The 19,836-nt window shown below is 44.4% G+C and overlaps 1 pseudogene; it reads right to left on the bottom strand.

Moving 5' to 3' along the window:
• Positions 1 to 2,839: 2,839 nt before the first annotated feature.
• LOC124723339 lies at positions 2,840 to 2,957 on the bottom strand (annotated as a pseudogene).
• Between the last annotated feature and the right edge of the window lie 16,879 nt (positions 2,958 to 19,836).

Raw genomic sequence — 19,836 nt, 5'->3', positions numbered from 1 at the left:
TGCACTTCGACCTCTGCCTCTGATTGCAAATACGAAGTGTACATTACTCGTAAACAACGTGCACTGATGCCTAGTCCCAGTCCAGCTCGACACGTGCCTTACCAGCGTTGTTGACCGTCAAACACAACCATCACATTACTACCACTGTTCACATTATTTTGCCTATCCCCTGTGTATCAGGTGATTTATTCACCAACAGTTCTGACCAACTGCCTTTCCAGCCGATGATATGAAACGCCATTGATAGATTTTCGTTAGTATTTATTTTTTCCCTTGCTGACTGATTTTTTAAAATAATTTTTGGGCAACTTATAACCATGTCTTAGGATTACACTTTTGTATGACTACGGCTCTGCTTTTCTTTTCTTTTTAGACTAAATCTGATGAAGCTTTAGCCAGGTGTAACACGTTATTTTATTAAAACTAACTTTGCAACTGAGACTGTTTCTTTATACATTATTGAATATGTTTATTGTTACGTTGCTCCAAATTAGCTAGACACAAAATTCATTTGTATTGACTCTCTTGCGTTTTATATTTGCATATAAGTTTAAAGTACCTCGAAGAAATAGTTGATTGGCGTTGTTTTAGACACTGTGCTAACGTATTGCTATAAGTCCAAGCCTGTTTATTGGTTCAAAACTGACGCCGTGAAATAAATTTAACCGAAATCTGATGCGTATATTTTTCTGGAGATATATACAGTTTAAAAGTAACTATGTGTCAGTATTAAAGAATCAACAGTGTAATAAGTGTGGCTGCAAATTACTACTTCTTCTTCTTCGTCTTCCTGAAACGTTTCTGATCTTTTCCCCATGGTATGTCATTTAATATCTCCTCCCACTGTAGTCCTCTTCGGTCCATATCACCCTTCGCATGGTCTCTACATGTTGTTCGTAGTCTTCCAGTTGGTCTTCGTCCATATTCTGTCCTTTCTAGGGGATCTTCTTGGTAGTCATTATGGTGCCATTCTTTTAATGTGACCAAACCATTTAAACCTATATTTCTCCATTGTTTCTTTTACGGGCTTGATCTGCAGGGTGTTTCGCATTGTTTCATTCCTTGTTCTGTCCCTTCTCGTCTTACCCAGGATTCCTCGTAGAAATACTAACATGAATTATTTACAGAATAATCGAACACTTGATAGAAGTCCATCTGAATGGTTTCCGGAAAAAAGAAACATATGACACTGAAGAAGTACAAACCTATATTTATAGTATTTGTAAATTTACAAGAAGGTTTTAAAAATGTAAACGAATACACTCTTTGAAATTAAAAAATTATCAAGGATAAAATACATGGACAGAGAAGTTGCCAATGACTTGTTCAGAAGCTAGTGTTAAAGGGCATGAAAGAGAGGAAGTGGTTGGGAACGGAGTGAGAGAGGTAATTATGATGTCCATTTTCCATCAGACTAATCCCTCTCACATTACATCTCAGATATTACTTACTTCTGCTTAGCATAACCTGTGACTGTCATAGTAATTCCGCTTCCTATATACACAGCACAACAAAATTGAAGGTCCACTTTCTCGGAACTCTGTAATTCTCTAGAACTGCGACGCGTAAGGTAGAAATTTGGCTCCAAGACCCCTAAACCTTCCTCTGTTACGGTGCAAGAGCGTTGCGCCCGCTGAGGTCACCCTCGGGCTTGGCTACACTTCAAAGAGCAAGGTGTTGATAAATGCGTAAAAAAGGCCCTTAATTTTGATTCTGGTATCAATCCATCTACTACCTTCCACTGTATTCCCGTTTCTGGACCTATCCTGCACTGCTGCGTTCGGATTTTTTTTCGCTTGTTCCAGTTGTTTTCCGGAAGCTCTGTCTTCTTTTCCATACCGGTTTTCTAATTGCTTCAATATTCTTACAGCTTTTGCCTTGATCTATGTATCTAAGCTTTACCTTGATTTTTGTGCCCTAGATGTTTCTCAAGATCTTTCGTTCCTCCTCCTCCTCCAGCCGGATACTGATTCTCTTGCCCAAGTTGGTCGTATCGGTTGCGTACAATGCGGTATTACTAATTTTTTGTATAATGTGTGTTTGACGTTGCTGGGTATATTTTTATTTCCTCAAGTTATACTCTGAATCGGGAATTCAAAGGGTATGTTACGAGTTAATAAATAATGTTATGAATTTTAATGTGAGTAGGATTAATTTGATAAAAAGGCGACACCATAATTGCACGATTATTTTATAAAATAAACGCCACGACTACTATAGTCAGGAAAAACTCTCGAGCTGAAATCAGGCAACAGTTAGTGCAACTTACTGAAGAAGTTCAGACATTCACTACCGAGCGGGGTGGCGCAGTGGTTAGACACTGGACTCGCATTCGGGAGGACGACGGTTCAATCCCGCGTCCGGCCATCCTGATTTAGGTTTTCCGTGATTTCCCTAAATCACTCCAGGCAAATGCCGGGATGGCTCCTCTGAAAGGGCACGGCCGACTTCCTTCCCAATCCTTCCCTAATCCGATGAGACCGATGACCACGCTGTCTGGTCTCCTTCCCCATACCAACCAACCAACCAACCAACCAGACATTCACTCTTTGTGCACGAAATTGCTGTGGTGCTGTTGTGGCCCTAATGCTATTCAGAATTCTTTCTTCAAGTAAAACTAAACTAAAACTCCTCCCAAACAGGCCGTGAAGACCCAGTGGAGCCGACCGGCCGCCGTGTCACCCTCAGCCCACAGGCGTCATCACTGGATGCGGATATGGAGGGGCATGTTGTCAGCACATCGCTCTCCCGGCCGTATGTCAGTTTCCGAGACCGGAGCCGCTACGTCTCAATCAAGTAGCTCCTCAGTTTGCCTCACAAGGGCTGAGTAAACCACGCTTGCCAACACCGCTCGGCAGACCAGATGGTCACCCATCCAAGTGCTAGCCTAGCCCGATAGCGCTTAACTTCGGTGGTCTCACGGGAACCGGTGTTACCACTGCGGCAAGACCGTTGGCTCTTTCTTCAACTAGCGGACAAAATTTGAGTTATGAATTTGTGTTTTGGAAAAAGGCGTTCCACAGTTACGTTTTCAACGATGCTTTATGAACCAACCAACAGTTAAGTAGCTCAGTGCTTAGTAACATTAATTTCAGCTGGTTCGGTTCAAGTGCTACTTACTCTCTTTAGCTGTTAGATGCAAACTGTTATTGGGTTCTACACCAAACATTAGTATCAACTTTCCGAGCCCGTCTGTGAGGACGGGCATGGAAAAGGAGAAATGAAGGGATCAGAGGAGTAGTTAACATTTGTCTCCAGCTTCGTCATTCGAGAAGTACCGAGTGGATTTAATTAAAGTGCAGCTACTCACAGAGATCTACGGTGGGCCATAATTATCGTATGACAGCCAAACATGGTAGAGAGTCTAATGAGTTAATGCGAAATCCATTTACACTGGAAAAAGTTAGTTCCAATTTTGGCTACCAGGTGCAAATCTGGCGCTGTGAATACAAAAAAGACGTAGAGAAACGTTTCCATATGTAATGGATTAGGAACGGGACATGGGCAGAAAGTGTCAAACAAATAAGAAAGCCGGCCGGGGTGGCCGAGCGGTTCTAGGCGCTACAGTCTGGAACCGCGCTACCGCTACGATCGCAGGTTCGAATCCTGCCTCGGGCATGGGTGTGTGTGATGTCCTTAGGTTAGTTAGGTTTAATTAGTTCTAAGTTCTAGGGGACTGATGACCTCAGAAGTTAAGTCCCATAGTGCTCAGAGCCATTTTTGAAATAAGAAAGGCATAATGTTGATTTCAATATTACTGTCGCTTACACAATTTGTTCAGTATGGGCGCCGGAGAAGTTGACGACTTTCTTTGCAATCGGGCATTATTGTGTGGTTTTCTGCTTTGCGCTCTATTACAGTAACCTTGGGCCATTTAACGATTGCGATGCGTGACTGCTGAGCGTACCACCCGCTTAGTTTCCTATCTTTTCCTCCGAGTCTTTCCAAGCTTTACTCTACATTGATGCTCTGTGTCCGTATTCATTACATATACATCTGGGAATGCGACGGCCCTTTTCGTTATCCCAACGCCTCTGACATTTTTCACAAATTAGTCTTGATACGTCACATCTGTATGCCCTGCCTTATCACAATGGTATCAGAAATCTTTAAATTTTCTGGTCGATGTCTTCACCCATCTTATTTTGGCGTTCTTTCAGTGATTACCGCAGTGTCTGGCTACATGGTCCCGTCTCCCAAAATAGTAACATTTTATATCTCACCTTTGTTTATTATTACCCTGCCAGCCTGTTCCCATAGACGCTTGCTTTTTCTGTTTCATAACATCACTCTTTCCTCTTCTAGCGCTATCTCACCTGCGTCACTTAAACTAATGTTCACATCACTGCTACGCACAGTGGTCTGTATTCCATCATGTGCCAGTCCTTCAACGAAACATGCATGTCCAAGCACGTAAACCAATTCTAACGCGCCATTTAAAAGCGTTTTTTCCGTTACCCTCGTTACGGCAATCATGAACGATTTGGATAGCTCATCTATACTAATTTCCCATGAGGCTACTGATTCTCCTGAAGGCTGCCTGGCTTGAAACATTCTATACACTTCATGATCAATCATCCATTAATCGGAATAGTTTTCTTGTAAAATACGAGTACATCGTACCTCCAGCCAGTTGCTCGTATTATCTCTATCAACTTGGCCCTTGTATCTCCCGTAAGTTTTGACTTTGCAAATCGAAATAAGAATTCTTTTTCCACACTGTTAACAACCTCAAATACAGCATTCGCGTTCTCAATTAACGCCCGTAGTTCAATTTTATTACCCTCAAACGTTCTTGAAACTAATAGTAGCGCACCCTTAGCACTTATACCAGTCTTATCACAACTGAAGGATATCATTTCATACAATCACAAAAGATCTTCAATTTAATTCAAGGAACTGTCTTGCCAAGTCTGATGTCTTGATGCAATGCGGCTCGTTCAATCTCCTGGGCTCCTTCGATCGTCTATCTCTTGGTCCCTGCTACATGCACGGATATTAGTTCGCCGGGCTTCCCACTACCAAGTGATATGAGCCACCTTACGATTTGCACTAATCGCTATTGAATTCCAGACCCCCACCTCCAGGGCGCTCACATCTCTTTCGTGAGTGCATGGTTGGCCCCCACGGGGTCCCAGACCTCGCAGTGCTACTTCCCTTTTCATGCTGCAGGTCTACATTTCTCCTATTCTTTTTTCCTCTCTGCCTTTCCATTGGCTGGTCTTCTTGGTGCCGATTGGGCTTGAATTTGGTTTGTGTGTAGGACACTCGTTTATTTGCTTTCCAGCTTTCGGCAACTTTTCATTACTAATCATATCGTCTCCTAGATGGGTTTTACTTGCTACTTCTTTTCCAAACGTTACAGAAGCGTGAATCATGCAGGAAAGGTCGTCCAATCTTTTGTGACTTTCTCTCTTTGCGTCTTTCTTTCTTACAGTGGTTCTATGCCCAGAATCCAGCACGGTAGCCATTCTGTTGTGCAGGGGGATCGTCAAGTACCCCGCTGACAACGCAGGGATCACACTGTTGATGCCTCAGCTGGAAACTCCCAACCCACGCCAAGGAGTATGTGCCCATCATGACTGTGGCATGTGGACTCTGGGCAATTGCATATTGACCAGTTAACCGTTGCTGTGGCTGGGTGGAGCCCGTGGGGAGGGCCGCCATTCAGAATGGATGGTACCAAGGCGAAAAATTCCTGGTTATATGGCCCCAGCAGTCTCTTCTGAAACTAAGACATATTACAGTGCGGAGGGGTATTAACCCAAAATGTTCCCTTCCCTGGCTTCGCCATGGGAGAAAACATGGGCCTCAGAGACATGGCGAGAAATACTTCCCCTAATATTTGCTTTGTTCTAGGACAGACAGGGATCCCTCTTTAACTACAAAGGGTTCATTATCTCAAGGGCAGGCTTTGGGAAATGGCAGCGGTTTCAAAAATGAAAAGTGATTCCGTTCTGCTTAAAACAGCCTTCTCTGCTCAGTCATGTGTACTGCTCGCCTGGGATAAACTTTTTGACATTCCTAACTCTACAACTCCCCCATAAAGGTTTGAATATGGCACAAGGTATCATTTGCCACCGGCATGTCCTTTTACAGACTGATGACGATATGCGTGCGATTTCGAGCGACGAGGTGTACATTTTGTCCTCTGTGTCCAGCGGCGACCAGAAGGTAACAGAATATATATTACAGCCTTCATCTTGGCCTTTTAATATGACTCGTTGCCTGAGAAGGTCAAGGTGTTGGTGTATTACTGTGTTGTGAAGCTATAAATTCCTCCTCTTGTCAGGTGCTACAAATGCATGTTCTTCGGATACTTGTATTCACGTTACAACACCAACCCTCTCTGTAGGGAGTGTGTTGGTTAATTACACATGCACGCTCCTTGTGCCCCTCCGTCATTTGTGTCAACTGTGGGGAGTACCATTCCCTCTATTCATTAGACTGCAATGTTTTCAAACTAGGAAAGAAAATCCAGGAATACAGGACCCTGTACTGCTTTATGTATCTAGAGGCCAAGAAGAAATATGAACACCTGCATCCTACACATATGACGTTGACGTTTGCTACTTCTATGACGATGTTATCCTCTCTAGTGACTGTGCGATTGCCTCCCATGTCATCTGCATCTGGGCCTTGAGGTCGCTCGACTACATTCACTCCCCTTGTGGTTAGGGGTCCTCCTTCTACTGGTTCCTCTCCAGCCCCTTCAGGGCATCAGTCCACAACCCCCAGATGGAGAAGCAACGTCCTACTCCAGCACTCCTTCTCAGGAAACGTTCCCTCAGGATGCTCTCTTCCCACGACTCTGCTGACTTACAACCAGATGCCAGCCAGTGACTGAATGAGCCACAAGTTGTATGTCATAGGACTTCATGCTCCTCCTCAGACTCTAGGGCAGACAAGCCCTCGCAGAAGTCTAAATCATGTAATGACAAGAAGCAGCTTTTCACAAAGAGGGAGATTCTGGTGGCCACCCGACCCCATATGTTCCACTTTAGTATCTGGGGCAGTGTTTGTGAAGGGACCTATAACCGCATACCCCCATCCCCCTCCCTCCTCCTACCATGCATCCTAATTCAGAACAAATGTGTATTGATGGTGCATGCTCAAAACCAGTGGCAAAAAGTAGCCCTGAGGTATGACCTGCCTCCTTGGTCCCATCGACCTACACAGGATACTGATAGCGTAATCCTCTAGCGCAACTGTAGCGATTTCTTCCGCCACTTGGGTGTACTACGACATCTTTTGTGCGTTTCTCCTGTTTCTTACATCGCCCTCCAGGATAAGCACTGTGTACAGGCCCAAAAATCCAGGGTTGAGTCGAGCCTCTTCGCGTGTCTGCCAAGAACTTTAGTTTGAATCTCCTCTTCTTGTAATGTGATATATAACTAAAACATTCTACATTCACAATATGACGTGCAAATCGGAAGACGCTGCAAAATCAGCGATCCCAGGCGATACTGTGGACAAAGAGGTCCCAAGACATTCGTGTCAGGAGCCCCACTGCCATAGCAGTTCAGGACTGCAGCCTAAAGCCTGTCAACCGTGGCCAACACTTCTCAGTTGTTCATTGACCATGACCCTGCAATGAGGGCCCCTATCCTGTGTAACTATCATGGCTATTTTAAAAATTGCACTGACTAAGAAGGAACATTGGGTGGTGTTTGCACATATGTTCTGCACTCTGTCTTCAGCAAACATGTGCTACTCAATATGGCTTTGCAGGCTGTGGGCGTTCGTGTGAATGTATTTCTGGAATTTACTGTCTATAATGTGTATCTCCCTCCCAAGGACGGAATGTCCCAGAACATGTTGTCTGCACTATTTTCTCAGCTCCCACTACCCTTATTAATATTGGCTAAATAATGCCCACAACCATTTGTGTGGTAGAACTATGACCACTGACTGTGGTAAAGCTGTCGAAAACTTGCTCACAGAGCTCGATCTTTGCCATTAAACACCGGTGTTCGACACACTTCAGGTGGCATATGTATCTTATTCGGCCATTGATCTTTCCATTTGCAGCCCAGAACTTCTCTCGTCCATCCATTAGAAAGTCCATGATGACCCATTGGACAGTGATCATTCTCTGGTCGTTTTGTCCCTCTCTCTGCGTCATTCGCCTGGGTGTCTACCAAGGTAGGTTCTCTTCAAAGCTGACTGGGATGCTATCATTGCTGTTGTCGCCCTTAGCACCCCTCCACATGGATGTAAAGATGTGGTTTTCCGGAGCACAACTGCAGCCATTTTATCTACAGCTGACTCGGCGATCCCCTCTTCCCTGAGATCCCCTCATTGGAAGACAGACGTTTGGTTGATCTTCGAAACAGCTGTGGCTATCAGAGATCGCAGGCAGGCTCTGCAATGTCATTAGCGATATCCGTCGATGGTGCACCTCATTGCTTTTAAACGACTTTGTGTCCAGGTCTGCCACCTCACAAGGCAACATGATCGAGAATGCTGGGAGTGGGATTTTGCTACCATTGGACCGCATACCCCTCCTTCACAGATCTGGATGAAGACTCCACGCCTCTGTCATCTCCAGTACTCCACAGGTGTTCCAGGAATTTCTGTGAATGGTGATGTCTATACTGATCCAGACGCTGTTGCTGAACATTTTGTTTTTCATTACGCTCTTGCCTCTGCATCTGAGAATTACCAGTCTGCATATTCTCAAACAGCTGGCTGAAGTACTTCCTTTACCATTTACTACACTTCACCTGTAACCTTATAATGCTCCAGTCAGTGAGTGGGAAATCCTCAGTACCCTAGACCTTTGCCCTGACATGGCTCCAGAGCCAGACTAAACCCACAGCCAAATGTTCAAACACTTATCAGTGGGTTGCCACCGTCACATCTTTGCCATTTCAAAAGTATCTGGAGCGAGGGTGAGTTTCCATCTAATTGTTTAGAAAGCGTGATCGTTCCAGTACTAAAACAGAGTTGACTCCCCCTTGAGATGGACAGCTGTCGCCTAATTAACCTCATTAATGCTCTTTGCAAGTTGCTTGAAAGTATGGTGCGCCAGTGATTGTATTGGTACTTGAGTCTACATGTCTTTTGTCTCCTTCCTAGGGCTGTTTTCGCGAAGGTCGTTCTATTGCTGTCAATTTCGTCTGCCTGGAGTCTTCTATTCAGTCAGCTTTTGCCCAGCGTCAATATCTTATTGCTGTCTTCAACTTACATAGGGCTTATGACACCACATGGTATCAGCACATCCTCGTTGCCCTCCATCAGTGGTATCTTCAGGGTCAACTCCCAATTTTGGTCCAGGATGTCTTGTCTCCCTGTACTTGTCAGGTTGAAGTTGATGCTTCCCTCAGTACTCTCCATATATAACACAATGGGGTCGGACAGGACTCTATATTGGGGCTACATTATGGCTACCAATGGGCTAGCTTCAGTTGTGGCATCTACTGTGGCACCTCCTCTGTATGTTGCTTTTCCATCTACTATTCTTCCTTAACTGTGGGTGTTGCTGAACGCCAACTGCAGGACGCCACATGAATGGTGTACTAGTGGGCTTTCACCTATGACTTCCAGTTTTCCGCCACTAAGATGTCTATCTTGCACTTCCATCACCATCATACTGTCTGTCCCCAACCAGAACTCTACATTGATGACGAAATGCTGTATGTGTTGTGACTTGGCAAGACAGCCAAGTCACAATGAGAGGAAGCCGAACGGCACGCGTTAAGCTCACACAGATTGGCGTGAGGTCTGGAACAGTTAAAGGAATTAATAGTAGCAGATAAAGTATGTTGTTGATGTAATACGTAACTTTAATCCACAATTGTAGAACATCTCTCTTGACGGTACATGTTATAACCACAATATAAAATAATATCAAATGCTATGGCGCCTTGCTAGGTCGTAGCAAATGACGTAGCTGAAGGCTATGCTAACTATCGTCTCGGCAAATGAGAGCGTAGTTGTCAGTGATCCATCTCGGGCTAAGTCGGCTGTACAACTGGGGCGAGTGCCAGGACGTCTCTCTAGACCTGCCGTGTGGCGGCGCTCGGTCTGCAATCACTGACAGTGGCGACACGCGGGTCCGACGTATATTAATGGACCGCGGCCGATTTAAAAGCTACCACCTAGCAAGTGTGGTGTCTGGCGGTGACACCACAGTATGTAGTGGAGTCTTATCGTTTCCGGGATTGGCCTTGAGTGCCTGGTTGACGTGGTTTCCCCATTTTCACCAACTTAAGCGAAAATGCTGGTCACTCCGTAATATTCTATAATTTCAGTAATACCAACTACAGTGCAGACAACTCTACCCTTTTGTGGCTCTTCAGAGCTAGTACTGTGAACAGCCTACTCACATAGGCTGGCGTCCCTCCCTTACAGATCTGGCGCCAACAACTGCTGCACAACCATGCTACACGAATTCGCTGCTGCCCTGAGCATCTGAACTGTGACGTCCTGTTTCCTGGTAGGGAGATCTGAGATCTACCTCCCACAACAGAGGCCAAGCACTGGAGTCACAAGCGTAGTTTGCATACAGAGTCTCTGCTCTGAGCTGTAGCATACAGAGTCTCTGCTCTGAGCTGTATCTTTCCCCACTGTCGCCTCTTGTCAGCGAGAAATTGCAGGCATCACCATGATGTGTACCCTATCCTCTGATCTGCCTTGACCTTTCCTTTGCATCGAAAGACTCAATAGACCTTACGGTTTTTCGCCCCCTGTTTCTGGACATCCTTGACACTTTTCTGTTCTCAGGCGTGGTATACGCTAACGGCTCTATGGTCGATGCACGAAACGGTTTTGCCTACACATGCAGGACACAGTGAATCTACGCTTCCTGGCAAACGGATGCCGTGTATTCACTGCAGAATTGGTAGCTATTGCTTCTTGCACTAGCGAATCGTTGTTAACCGACAGTGACTCTTTGAGTTGTCTTCAGGCTGTTGACCTGTGTTACTGTGCTACCTTCAGCATCTACTGGTTGTGACTGTCCAGGATCTCCTATATGTCCTCCACCAAGCTTGACGGTTGCTCATCTTTTTATGGACCCCTTGTCACATTGGTATCCTAGGTAATGAACATACTGACCAGTTGGCCGAGATGGCTACCAGGATGCCGACTTTGGAGATGGGGTGCCGGAATTGGACCTTCAATCGACTCTATGTTGACAGTTTGCTTGTGGGAATTTGTGTGCCCTTGTTTCTCCAAATAAACTGCGAAACATAAAGGAGACTATGCTAATACGGCAGTCTTCCCTTCGTGCTTCTCACAGGGAATCTGTCAGCTTCACATTGGCCACATTTGGCTGATCCATGACCAGATCCTCCGATGTGAGGATCCACCTCACTGTCAGTGAGGTACCCATCTCACAGTGGTCCACATCCTATTTTCTGCCCTAACTTGGCCATCTTTCAGTGAAGCCTTAAATTTACTAATACTCTACCTCTGGTGCTAGTGGATGACGCCAAAGTAGCTGATTTGGTTTTACGTTTTACCCACGAAATTGGTTTTTACTCCTTTCTGTGATGTGGGTCACATTAGCCTCGTCGGCCACTTGACGGAGGGGTGCTCCATCATCTGCTCTGACCCAAGGTTCCCATGGCTGCCCTTGCTCGATGTTCCACCTTGGCTCCTGCCCTTCCCATCTTTTTAATGCTCCGTATTCTTTTACATTTCTCGCTGGTTGACAGACTCATCATCATTGTTCTCTTTCCTGAGATTTTATCGTGTCTGCGTATCTAGTTTTGTCGTGGTGAAGGTGGGTGTGGAAGCACCGGTTGGAGCAAAGGGTGTGTCTCCAGTCACATAATGTGTCCTGGGGACCTCCATCTACTTTCTGGGAGGGGCAGTCCTCCCACCTTCACACTTTTACCCCTATCTCACTTCTGCTTGCTTTTATTTCGTGATTTTCTTGATATTCTGAGACAATCATGTCCATTGCGATTTATCTTTTGTGTCGTTCCTCTCTGGAGACTATTCTTGATTGACACACAGAATATTAAGTAACATGATGATCTGGTAGTTTGATCACTTTAACTCCATCAATCCATCTATCTGTTAAGTTCACTACCGCAGTGCCTAGCTCAGACACGAGTGCAGTCTTTGTCACTTGTTATGCCATCTGCTGTATGAATGGTCACTCAGCCTAGTTATGATACCACTGGCACTTAGTCATAATCCACAGGACCACAGGAGACAAATAATATTCAGTTACTTATTCTTACTAGCATATGAAATCCGCTACACAACTATTTGAGACAGAGGCAGATTATCTTTCTTTAACACTATTCAGTGAAACATATATCAGATACTTGTTAAGTTTGCTAATTGTCTATCAGTTGTCTTTGCACCGCCAAGAGTAATACTTTCTTCTCATGGACGAAATACTACTGCTCCATCAGTAGCGGTAGACATCAAACTTGTTGGCTCCTTCATTCACATTCTCTCTGTCAATGTTATACTTTGCTGCTCTGCCTTGATGCTATCTACGGCTGTCGCTTTACACTTTTACTAAGGACCTTTTTTTAACTCAGACCTGGATGCACATGACGCTCTTCATTATCTTTCTAGCCTCTAGGAACATTCTGTCTCCACGTGACAATCTTAATTTCCCTCTAATAGCCAAGATTCTTCGTCAGATTATTCCTATCATGAGCGAGACCTCGAACTGCTAACAACATGCTGGCATCTTGGCTGACCTTCAACAGATAGCTAGATGCAAGCTTGTTCCACAAGGATCTTTCCCAAATATCTTGCCTGCCGCTCTGTCGATAAGCACTGTGTACAGGCCCAACAATCCAGGGTTAAGTCGAGCCTCTTCGCGTGTCTGCCAAGAACTTTAGTTTGAATCTCCTCTTCTTGTAATGTGATATATAACTAAAACATTCTACATTCACAATATGACGTGCAAATCGGAAGACGCTGCAAAATCAGCGATCCCAGGCGATACTGTGGACAAAGAGGTCCCAAGACATTCGTGTCAGGAGCCCCACTGCCATAGCAGTTCAGGACTGCAGCCTAAAGCCTGTCAACCGTGGCCAACACTTCTCAGTTGTTCATTGACCATGACCCTGCAAGCGTATACAAAAGGCTTAGTCCTTATCCATCTTTACTCAATGTTCGTCTACACCACAAAGAATTTCTCTAAGCGTGTCCGACGTTACTTAAATGACATTTTTCCAGGACGTTGGACTGGAGGAGAAGGAGCAGAAGATGACCTTCATCGCCGATGACCTTCCAGGTCTCCAGATCTCACACTTCGTGACTTTTATCTGTGGGTTTACGTAAAAGACCGCGTTTTTGTCCCCCCTATGCCTGACACCCTTGAAAGTCAGCGACATCGCATGGTTGAAGCTGTGAATTTCATAACGAGAGACCAACTGCTTCGTGTGTGGCAGGAAATGAGCCAACGTTCTGATATTTGTCGCGTAACACATGGTGCTCACATTGAATGTATAAAAAATTGAACTTTTCTCTTTTCAGGAACGTTAGAACTGTGATTCTATCTTTTGTAGTTTGGAAGCAACAAATATTTGAAATCTGTTCCTTCTCTTTGAATAGCCCTGTATAATACTAACTCCACTAAACTAAGCAGTCAGTGGGCGCGATCTCACTGCTGTGCTACGCTATTTCTGCTTTTACTACGCAATGAAGTTAGCTCTCACAATACATATTCACTAAGATTTACGTAAAAACATAGGATAAGTTGGTATACCCTGTTCAAAACAGTATACTTTACAGCTACTATACAGCTTACTTATAACCAGAACAACGTGAAACAAAAACTAAACTAAGTCCTGTGTAATAAACACTCATTTCAGGCGACTTCAAGCGTCTGTTGAGCTCTGCGGCTGCAGCATATTCAGAAACATGTTGCCTCTTTCATACAACGACATGCACATGCGCAAAAACACGTAAACACACACTCGTATACATAATCATACCCTACTGGCCATTAAAATTGCTACACCACGAAGATGACGTACTACAGACGCGGAATTTAACCGACAGGAAGAAGATGCTGTGATATGCAAATGATTAGCTTTTCAGAGCATTCACACAAGGTTGGCGCCGGTGGCGACACCTACAACGTGCTGACATGACGAAAGTTTCCAACCGATTTCTCATACACAAACATCAGTTGATCGGCGTTGCCTGATGAAACATTGGTGAGATGTCTCATGTAAGGAGGAGAAATGCGTACCATCACGTTTCCGACTTTGATAAAGGTCGGATTGTAGCCTATCACGATTGCGATTTATCGCATCGCGACATTGCTGCTCGCGTTGGTCGAGATCCAGTGACTGTTAGCAGAATATGGAATCGCTGGGTTCGGGAGGGTAATACGGAACGCCGTGCTGGATCTCAACGGCCTCGTATCACTAGCAGTCGAGATGACGGGCATCTTATCCTCATGGCTGTAACGGATCGTGCAGCCACGTCCCGATCCCTGAGTCAACAGATAGGGACGTTTGCAAGACAACAACCATCTGCGCGAACAGTTCGACGACGATTGCAGCAGCATGGACTATCAGCTCGGAGACCATGGCTGCGGTTACCCTTGACGCTGCATCACAGACAAGAGCGCCTGCGATGGTGTACTCAACGACGAACCTGGGTACACAAATAGCAAAACGTAATTTTTTCGGATGAATCCAGGTTATGTTTACAGCATCATGATGGACGCATCTGTGTTTGGCGACATTGCGGTGAACCCACATTGGAAGCATGTATTCGTCATCGCCATACTGGCGTATCACCCGGCGTGATGGTATGGGGTGCCATTGGTTGCACGTCTCGGTCATCTCTTGTTCGCATTGACGGCACTTTGAACACTGGACGTTACATTTCAGATGTGTTACGACCAGTGGCTCTACCCTTCATTCGATCCCTGCGAAACCCTACATTTCAGCAGGATAGTGCACGACCGCATGTGCAGGTCCTGTACGGGCCTTTCTGGATACAGAAAATGTTCGACTGCTGCCCTGGCCAGCACATTCCCCAGATATCTCACCAACTGAAAACGTCTGGTCAATGGTGGCCGAGCAACTGGCTCGTCACAATACGCCAGTCAGTACTCTTGATGAACTGTGGTATCGTGTTGAAGCTGCATGGGCAGCTGTACCTGTACACGCCATCCAATCTCTGTTTGACTCAATGGCCAGGCGTATCAAGGCCGTTATTACGGCCAGAGGTGGTTGTTTTGGGTACTGATTTATCGGGATCTATGCACCCAAATTGCGTGAAAATGTAATCACATGTCAGTTTTAGTATAATATATTTGTCCAATGAATACCTGTTATCATCTTTTTTTCTTCTTGGCGTAGCAATTTTAATTGCCAGTAGTGTAATACGCATGCACATGCAAATAAATACACACCCGTACACATTTAATTATCATCAAAAAAGAACTGATCTGCACTAACAGACGTAATACAGATACTTTCACACCATGCACATACTGTATCTCACCATACGACCTGTATGTTAGTACATAACTCCCACATTGCAAGTGTTGGGATAAGATCATGTAAGAGATCTGGTGACGTCGGTGTGGTTGAGAATAGCTCGCCCTACGATCCACACCAAAAGGTGTCAGATAAAATCGTATTACCTTACAACGCTTGTCCTGTCATGAGTGCAGCGCCTTCAAAGCTGTCAGTGGTGGCGTTCTGCGGTCTGAAGACGGGCAATGACTGCCGCCAGCGGAATCAACTGGCGTACTTCTGTGATCAAGTTCATGCGGTGTCTGACTTAACATAATTTACCACTCCTGCTACCCTCAAAGACTTTCCCAGCAGAAATGTAGTGTTTCTACACCGTTATCATCAAAACGACCTTTGGCTGAATTTCTTCTAGGTCTGCTGCAAAACTGTCTGAAAATACTGTCAATGACCTCTCTCTCTCTCTCTCTCTCTCTCTCTCTGTCTCTCTCTCCCCCTTTCTCCCTCTAACACTCTCTCTCCCTCTCTCCTCCTTCCCCCTCTTCTCACTCTTTCTCTCTCTTTCTCTCTCTCTCTCTCTCTCTCTCTCTCTCTCTCTCTCTCTCTCTCTCTCTGTCTCTCTCTTCTCCCCCCTCCTTCTCTTTCTCCCTCTCTCCCTGTCTTCCTATCTATCTATCTATCTATCTATCTATCTCTGTCCCCATACTTTCTAACATAACCTGAAACCACTACTGATGAGTAAACTTCATGAAAGTCACATCATTTCAAAAATTTTGAAATGTAGAATAAATTTCATAATTTATCAGTGAGTTCCCTAAATTTTTACATTTTCCCGTCAATTTCATGGGATTTAACAATCTTTTTCTTTATTACTCTGTACATTTTACCGTTTCTGTATACTAAATGGAGTGTGTTGTGATACCTCCCTTACTTAGGGGGTCTAACTTTAGCAAGGCTGCCATCTCCATGAATCCTTAAACAAGACAGCATATAATCATCATTCACTAACATTCCTGCCAAATCCGATGACCTCATGGAGCAGAGGACATGTGTAAACGTTTTCCGGATTCCTCAACCCTTTGACAACTTCTTTTAGTGTAAGCAGACATCGGAACACCAGAAGTTGTGAGGTGCGACTAAAACCTGGCTCATTGATTCATCTGCTGTATACGTAGTTTTGTACATCATTGTTGTCCTCAGGAAATATGTGTCCATCATTTTAGTGTTGCGTCCGTTTAAGCTTTAAAAGCTTACCATTGTTTGTGGCTCAGTATTACAAGATGGGAAGTAATGACACACGTTCGTGAACGTGCTAAATCTGATAACAGTAAAAGGTACTGAAGCCATGAAATACTGAGATAAAAATTTGAAAATGACAAGTGTTAGCACTCGAACCCGCCATGGTAAATTAATGAGAAACTCATGCAATACGTAACGCAAAGCGAAAAAGTGCAAAAACGGCGAAAAGTGATACAAACTGTAAATGTAGCAAAAAATATTTAAAACTGCTGTCTTTGTGATTCAAACTAGTCATACGGGCAATCCCAATATTTAGATACGACACGATGCCCTGGTGGCACACTCTCTGACATTTTACATGATTCACTGTCTTAAAGTTCTTTCCTCTGTTTTACGGTGTTTGTTAATTGTTAGCCTTACTCGAATTTTTAGAAATTGTAACTCCATGTATTTATATTATTTCCAGATTTTCCGCCAAAACTTGAATTTCTCTTCATTTTAAACAGCATATACCCTGTTTTCTACCACCAGGGTTGACAACTGTTTCTACCCTTATCACTTACAGCGTGTGCAGGGCTTACTAGAGACAAACTTTCCACACCCGGGGCAGTTTTGTCACTGGTTTCTTCACCAGGCAACCACGGTTCCGAGATTTGTCCTCCATCCTATTCACAGATGAGGTCACCATTACGCAACTTTCATAAGTCATCTGTGGGATAGTATGCAGAATCCCCATGGTATGGAGACAGCGAATCATCAGCATCGGTGCAGCCGGAATGTGTGGGCCGGGATAATTGACGACGTATTTTGGGACCAGTCTTCCTTCGACGTCGCCTAGCAGACCGGAACTATCGGCGTTTCCTGCGGGTGACTTTGTCTCCTCTGCTGGAAGAAGTACCATTGACGATTAGAAGGCTGCTAAACGATGGTGCTCCAGCCCACTTCGCTGTTAATGGTTCAAATGGCTCTGAGCACTGTGGGACTTAACTTCTGAGGTCATCAGTCCCCTAGAACTTAGAACTACTTAAACCTAACAAACCTAAGGACGTCACACACATCCATGCCCGAGGCAGGATTCGAACCTGCGACCGTAGCGGTCGCGCGGTTCCAGACTGTAGCGCCTAGAACCGCTTGGCCACCCCAGCCGGCACTTCGCTGTTAACATCCGGACGCATCTCAGTTGTGTTTTCCCTGCTCGATGGATCGGACAAGGGAGTCCAGTTGCATGGCCTGCTCGTTCACCGGATCTCAACCCGGGCGAGTTCTGGTTATCGGGCCATCTCAAAAGTATCGTGCATGCAGAGCCCATTCCAGATGTGGAGACACTGGAGCAGCTTATTCATGTTGCCTTTGACACAGTAATTTCGGATGCAGTCTGACCGATGCGAACGTGTGAGGCAGAACATGCTGCAGCGCATACACGCATACGTTGGGGCACATGGAAACCGTTTTCATCATATACTGTAACTGTGGCTGCATGATACAGCGCGCATTAGACTGCAGTCTCTGTAACAAGGTATGATTGAATAAATGGTCTCTAGCATGGAAAACTTACCCTTTCATCGATCAATCCTTAGAGTTTGATAACGGTGGAAAAAATCACCCTGTATATCAGAATAGCCAGACAGGTGTTCTAGCCTCGCATATAAGGAATACTGACTTACGAATTTTCTTTTTTTATCTGAGGTGTCGTTGCCCAGTATCCTATTAAACGAATTGCCACTTAGAAATTGAGTGCCCTACGACAGCCGAAGTCATTATAACCGTAGCCAGTAATTTCGCATCCAGTGTAGTGTTGCTCGCAAATGTAGACCAGGATTTGATATTACATGTAACAGTCACTACTCGTTAAACCAAAAACCATTCACAAAGTATCACTTTAAACCTGTGTAATGGGAAACTAGAAATACACTGTACAGCCAAAATATCTCTGGAAAAATGCATTAGTTTAAATTTTCTCGGTGAAATAAATGACACGAATTTTCAACAATACAGACAAATGTTGTCGGTAGCCTACACTACTGTTTCGTCCAAGAGCTGTCTATCAGTCTTCAGATATATTCAAATATAGGTTCTATCGCGTTCATGTCGGCTTTGATTTCAGTTTACTGGACGATCTCTCAACGATAAGTCTAGACAAACGAAGTCATTCAACTTGAAACTATTGGGTGGAAGGAACAAATGAAAGAATAGATTACATTCATATTTTTCGCTGGGATAATATAATACTTTTGTTAGACAAAAATTCCTCCATACCTTTTGACGGTAACATGAACTCTGTTCTAGATGTGAGGGAAAACAAGTAGTTCTGTTTTCAAATATTAACGTATACGCAGACTGTACACGAAGGAAAAATTACTGTTGTTCAGTTTTTCTCTCAAATTCACATACAGGCCAAGTAACGAAGCAACAGGAGAAAAGAGTAATACAAGATCCATTAAACACTTAGATAAGGTGTATGCTTTATGAAAGTTGCACTCTTTACTTAGATTTAATATAAATGAAGATACTCTTATAAAGCCAAACACACTCTCTCTCTCTCTCTCTCTCTCTCCCCTCTCTCTCTCTGAAGAACGCGGCATTGTTATGTAAAACACGCTGGGCCGTAACTGTTAACATGAAGTTAGAGTAACTTTCAACTTCTTAGTCTACCATTAGCACACTCTCGCGCATTGAACTAGCAGCTGTCGTTGCAAAGGTTCCTAACTTACTGCGCAATACGAATATGATTTCTTTTCTTACCTGTCTTTGTACATGTAACAGGTGCTACGATATGAATCCTTTCTTTTATGAAATGATCCGTAATAGATTCAACTTCACTGAAAATACGCTGCATTTCACATTTTCCAAGAACCAGGACGAATGTGAGGAACTTAATAAAGCAGTACATTTCTTTGTCTTGGGTGCCCTCTCACCGGTATTCACGCTGTCTTCCCGTATGGCCGGTGAGTCAGTTCGCATATATAAAGGAATGCCCTTCTCATTGTCTGAGATATTCCGTGACTCAGAGAACCGCAGGACATTCACAATTCAGAGAGAGCATTACCTGTTCCTTAGTAGCGGACGACTGATGTGGCTGGTGATATTGATAATGAAATGTTACGGAATTGCAGGTACTACGTAATCGATTTACAAAAAATATTATTTGAGCCCGCAACATGCACTGGCGGTTGTCCGCAAT

The sequence above is a fragment of the Schistocerca piceifrons genome, chromosome X (assembly GCF_021461385.2).
Source record: "Schistocerca piceifrons isolate TAMUIC-IGC-003096 chromosome X, iqSchPice1.1, whole genome shotgun sequence".
Taxonomy (NCBI): Eukaryota; Metazoa; Arthropoda; class Insecta; order Orthoptera; family Acrididae; genus Schistocerca; species Schistocerca piceifrons.
The sequence above is the reverse complement of the archived record's forward strand: the minus strand, read 5'-3'. Positions and strand labels throughout refer to the sequence as shown.